Consider the following 6,690-nt stretch of genomic DNA (forward strand, 5'->3'; position numbering starts at 1 on the left):
TTCTGTCTAACACAAAAAGCATAGAACGCCCTGGGAGGATGCCAACCACTATTATCGGCCCTCAGTGCAGCCTTGATCGCTTGGGATCTATCAGATATAATCAACAGGCCTTCTTGTGGGGTGACATGTCGTCTCAAATTTGTCAGGAAGAAAGACCATGACTCTGTACTTTCAAACTCTACAATTGCAAAAAGTAACAGGAAGGATATTGTTGTTGCCGTCTTGTGCCACTGCAATAAGCAATACACTACTATATTTGCCATATAAATGCATGCCATCGACAAAAACAAATGGCTTGCAATGCTTGAAAGCCTCGATACAAGACGGAAACGCGCAGAATACTTTGTCGAACATGCTACAGTCATGGACCATAAGGTATCCTTCATAGTAAGGTAAGGCCTCACATATTGTTCCAAGACAATAACTCTATAGTGCTTGTAGCAGCTTTGACACATTATTGTATGACTCCTCCTAGTCCCTGTATATCTACACAATTTGTAAGAACCGGAATAACTGTTTTAATAAAATAATAATTTAACTGCCCAGAATAGGTTCAAAAATATAAAAATAATATTTTGAAAATAAAAAGGTAAAATTTGAATTCAATAGATTTTTCTGAGTGGGAAAATGTATCTTTTATGAAAAGTTTTTGTAAAATCGCGTTCCGGTACTTAAGCTGGCAGTACCGGTTCTAGTCTGACCGATATCGCGTATTAAGAAAAATAAGATTTTGAAAATTGAATTTATTATTTTAAAAAGGCAAAAATAATTTAGAATTGAAAATCGGATGCTAATCTTAAAGGTTTTGGCCCAAAGTTGGGCCAAATAGACCTAAAACACTAACGGGTTGGACCGGGTCTAACTTGGGCCCAAGCCCAACATGTGTGTGTGTGTGTGTGTGTGTGTGTGTGTGTGTGTGTGTGTGTGTGTGGTGTTCTTTAAGAGGCATCCAGCCTCATTTTTAAGGATGAAAAAATTAAAGGTGTGAGGAGTCTCAAGCATATGAACAATCTTTACGGCAACAACATCCTCCGGCATACTATGAATATGAACCACCCCATGGTGCATACCAATCCAATGGTTATGGTGATTCTTTTTGTGGTTATCAACCACACCCACCATATGCCTATGAACCCCCTCCTCAACATTGTTCTCAACCTTATTCACAAGCCCTATACTACCAAACACCTCCATATGACCTTAACTCATATCCACCATACCAACAACCATATGAGCCATATGAACCATACTTAGAGCCACCACAATTCTAACATCAACACTCCCAAGAACCACTACCTCTATATACACCACCTCCATACTCTCACCAAGATGAACCACCTCTCATATAAGAGAACTTTCAACCACATGATGAATTCTTCTTTCCACAACAACCCTCCATGGAAGAATATCCATATCTGTCGATCCAAGAGTAACATTATCCTAATTATGTTAGCCAAGTGAAACAAGAGCCAATGGATCGTCTCATGGAAGCGATGGATCCGCTTAAAGCAATCATGATTCTCAAGGAACAAGAGCAAGCCCAAAAGAGGCATGAAGCTATCATGGCTAACTTTGCCAAAATTAAAGGTAATTTAGACACATGTGATTCATGCCACAAACAAAATATTTCCACAGATGAATGTGGAAAATCAACTGAAGAGCAGAGCATGAAGGAGATTCTAGAATCTCAACTTGAGAACAAGGAGATGGAGTATGTCTTGCAACAAGTGGAGAAAGCCAAAATCATTAAAAAGGAAGAAGTGGTAGAAATCTAGGAGAAGTTGAGTGTAAGGTGGATTCCAAGGTTGTGGAACCTTCTTCCATTGAGCTTGAAATTGATGTTGAGGAGGATAATACGCAACCTCCAAGGCATATTATGAATGATGAAAGATTGGAAGAAGTTGAACAAGTAGCAAGCCCCACCATTGAAGATGATTCCATACCAACCAATGTGCTATTTGAGATTGTCGAACCTTCCTCATTATGTTACGAAATTGATGATAAGGAGGACCATACACAACCTCCAACACATGACTTGAGCAATAAGGAATGTGTAGAAGAAGTTCATGAACAAGGAATTGAAATTGGGAAAGCTTGTCAAGAGGTGGAAGTAATTCAAGAAGAGGAAAAGGGAGTTACAATCACCTTACCAAAGCCGGTTGGAGCCTCTCTCACTAAGCAACCGTCCATCATATTATTTGAGTGGGAAAAATTCATAACTCTTAGCTTTATTGTCCCATTTGAATATGGTTTGCTTGAAACGAATGGTCAACTTAGAACTCTTTTTGGATTGAAGAGTAAAAGAGAGTTGTGTAGTGGTTGGCAAAATAATGTTAAGCTCATTAAGGTTGAACTTTCAAGTCTTAGGTCCCATGGTTGGAGTAGTACTACATTAAATGGGTCTAGAAAGATGTTTGGGTGTCTTTATAAGAATTCGGAATGCTTGCCACTCGATTGGGATTGTAATGATCAACTTGAAGACAGGTGTGAAAACAAGATATGAGATCCCGGATTATAAAAGAAGGGTCAATTTAGGAGCTCCTAGCTTGTTTTGAACTTCATCAAGGATTGGTGGATATCAAGTGGAGTTTTGGAGTATACATGGAGTCCAAGCATTGGTGAAAGTTGAAGGACGAGTTCAAGCACAAGCCACCATAACAAGGAGCTCACCAATTGTCCCCAACTTAAGGACAATAAACAAAAGTGTTAGGTAGAAGACACCCCACCATGGTAAATTCTTTTCATTTTTCTCTTTTGTATATATTAGTAAATAAGTTTAATTTCATGTTTAGCATGGTTGGTTGAGTTTATTTGTCAGTCTAGTGTGTTCAATAAGGTTTGGCAGTGTTTAGGTGATTTTTTAGATGTTAGGAATTCTTGATTCGGTATAAAAAGTTGAAAAATCTTTTAAAACAGAGCACCTTCTCATGCGTATGCATGACCCACGTGTATGTGCAACCTGACGAATTCCCCCCATCAAGTTTTGCCTCGTGCGCATGCTTGTATTTTTGGACCATATCGCGTACACGGCTCCCATCCGCGTACGTGAGTGACCGAGACAGTGGCAAACTGCTACATATGCGGCTCTACTGATGCGTACGCGAGATATATATTATGTTAAAAAAAATCAAATCACGCGTACGCATGACCTTCCGCGTACGCGTGACTCCCCTGTTTCATACACTTTTCTTTTCTTCTCTTCTCTCCATTTCTTTTCTTCTTTTCTCTTCTCTTCTCTTCTTTTTTTTCCCTCATTCAACCACCATCCATCATCATTCACTATCTACCTCTATCTCTATTCGTTAGTTAGTTAGTTAGTTAGTTAGTTTGAATTTTCTATTTTAGTAGAGTAATTGGTTAGGATAGGTTATCTTTTGGTAATAAGTGCTGGATTATTTATTTGATTTGTTAATTGTGCTGAGATATTGCTGTTGATTACCGACATGATGCTATTTTAGCGTCGTTGTTGTGAACGTTCATTGTTGGATTCCTTTATTGTGGTTATAATTTGTTTCTTGGTATTGAATTCTTCATGCTTAATTTTGTGCATATCGAGTACTTATGAAATTGCCTTCAAAGCTTTTAAAACTTTTGAATTGCATGTTTTGGCCACCATGTGATTTGATTTCATTATCTATCATTAGGCAATTTGCTTCTATTTGATGCATTTGTTGTTAGGTGATGCTTGCTTATGTTGGCTTTTACTTACATCACCAAGTTTGTGCATCGATATTGTGGAATTGTGAAATTGGATTGTAAGCTCACCTAGGGACATCTTTTTGTAATTCTCAAGTTATATGGACCATACTTGCTATGTGATTGATTTTAACTTATATCTCTCCTTTCTTAAGTTGCATAGCAACTATGTTTCCCACTTTATGTCAATTCGGTGATGCGAACAAAAATTCAATGTGTGTCATTGATTGATGTGTGAGCTTCATATTTCATTTGATCCATTAAATTTTCTTGCACATCACCCAATGTTCATTCTTGCTTGAGTGCTTTTATACTCCTTTATTACTTGTTTGTTTGTCTTAACCTACAAGTTTTCTTTGAAGTATCTCAAGCACACTAAAATGAGTGATACTTCTTTTGTGTAGTTGTGACATAGCTTTCAAATGCTAATGTGTGAGTTTTAAACCGCACACAACTTAAAATTCACGCACTATTTTCATCAATGTCACAACCTTATTAACTCACTTCATTTTAGTGATTCTTACTTCATTCCAACAGTCTATGCTTTCTTACTTTTACATTTACTCATCTTACTATCCTGTTTTCTATCTTTCAAGATGAGTCACCATAAGCAAAACAGAAAGCAAAGAAAAGCATATGCAAAAGCTAGATGACCCACCAGCTGAAGGTGGGGTGATGACGACTCCTTCCACTCTGCTTGACTTTATATGCACTGAGAACGGTGTAAACTTTTAAGTGTGGGGAGGTGGTCCGACCGATCAGCCAATTTTGGGTGAAAAAAATTCTAATCCTAACACTTTCACATTTCAATTTTTCTGTTATTACCATGTCTTTTAGAATTCCGGTTTAGTGGTGTACATTCTGATTCCACACCATCACCCATGGCAGCCTACTCTAGTTCGAGGCCTGTTGGTGTGTCTTCATCTCCGCCCATGATTGAGCCTAAGACAGTTTTTGGTGGCCTTCCTGTCGTTCGATGTGGATCTAAACCCATCTCGTGACAGAGCTAGGGTTGACACTAGGCCCGTGGTTGATGTTGCCATTGTGATGGCCGGCATTGATGATATGGTACTAGAATCTGGACAGGGTAGAGCTCTGGATGGTAGGAAAGATGTGTTTCAGGATGAGGATGGGGATGAGAATGAGGATGAGGATGAGGATGATGGAATCCCTCCATGATTGCCGATGATAGCAATAACGAGGATGCGAGGAGTGCTTCAGCTGGGGGTTGATGGGCGAAAAATTGAATTCCGCACAAACTAACCGACAAGTATACCGGGTCGCATCAAGTAGTAAAACTCACATGAGTGAGGTCGATCCCACGAGGATTGATGGATCAAGCAACTTTAGTGGGATGATTAGTTTAGTCAAGCTAACAGTGGTGAATTGACTGAAATTGATTAACAGAATGTAAATTGCAAGGAATTTAAAGTGTTGAATGTAAATGGCAGAATATTAAATGAAGCTGAAAGCAATCAAAATGAAAAATAATAGAGAATAATATTCATCAAGGATTGGAGATATCATAATCCATCATGAATCAAATGGGTCTCAACTCCTTTCTCATTCATATGAGTAGATCTATGGCGGATTGTAATTGATTGGATCCCAATTCCTTGGCAACCCAATTTCTCTAATCACAATAAATCTTGCCAATTCCTTGATCTAATTGTCATGAGAAGAGGTTAAGTACATGTCTCTCATCCATAAGCCACACAATCTCTCAAGATCTCAGTTCCTCCCGAATGGTGTTGATCAAGAGAGTTGTGAAGGATAGAGCCCCATTTCTAATGCCCATGATTCCCCTTCCGAGGCTCACACAAGCATTCAACAGATTCAAACCCCCTTTCGGAGTGAATGAATCTCAATCAACCCAGAGGATATCCTATAGCTACCCAAGCGGATTGAGAAGAAGAAGAAGTTCATTAATCCATTAGAATCACAATAGAGCTCCTCCCCCTAATGAATTGGGGTTTAGTGAATCATAGCTCTAAGAACACTCGCATGAAATTTAAATTGCGTGAAAGTAAATCAAGCTCAATATGAACGGAAATGTAAAATTGGCAGAAAGGTAGAAGTGCAGGAAATTGAAATTGCATAAAAGTAAATTTGAATTCAGTACAAACTTAAAGAAGAAAGTGCAAAAAGTAAAATGGGTACAAAAGAGAAATTCTACACTAAGCTCTCTGGAGTCTCTAATCCTCTAAGAGAGCTCTGGAGTCTCTAATCCTCCAGCCTCTACTCCTATGAGAGCCCCTAAGCTCTGCTCCCCCTCCTTTTGTCTTCAAGCATTCTTCTATTTATACTCTTCTTCTCATCTCAAAATGGGTCTTTAATGTACTTGGATATTGGCCTTGGCCTTGATTGAAGCAAACTTGGAGTGGCTCTTTAGTAACGTTGACAAGAACGTTGGCTAGCTAACGTTCATAACTTGTATGGTGCCAATTTGTATTGAAGTTGGCCTTAACGTTGGTGGCAACGTTTGTGTATAAACGTTGGGTCAAACATTAATTGAAAAAGGATTTCTGGGCGTTGCCAGCAACTAGGGGTGTCCATGGATCGGATCGTATCCGCAGATCCGCGGTATTTATCCGCATCCGATCCGATAATTGCGGATACGATTTGATCCGCACCTGTTAAGGATCGGATCGCGAATTTTTGTGCTGTATCCGCGTATCCGATCCAGGGATCCGCAGATCTGCACAAAATAATTAAAAAGAAATAAAATATATATATATATATATATGTTAGTTTATTAAATTTTTAACATAAAAATATAATTAAAAAGTGAGCTTAATGCGGATATATCCGCAATCCGATCCGATCCGACACTCAAAGACACGGATATTGTATCCGATCTGATCCGATGAAAATTGTGCAGATCGGATCGAATTTTCGGCCATATCCGATCCGATCCGATCCGATCTGCGGACACCCCTACCAGCAACATTTGACTCAATGTTGGTGCACCAACGTTCGCTTAGTCACGCGTGC

Source organism: Arachis ipaensis, chromosome B07 (assembly GCF_000816755.2).
Source record: "Arachis ipaensis cultivar K30076 chromosome B07, Araip1.1, whole genome shotgun sequence".
Lineage (NCBI taxonomy): Eukaryota > Viridiplantae > Streptophyta > Magnoliopsida > Fabales > Fabaceae > Arachis > Arachis ipaensis.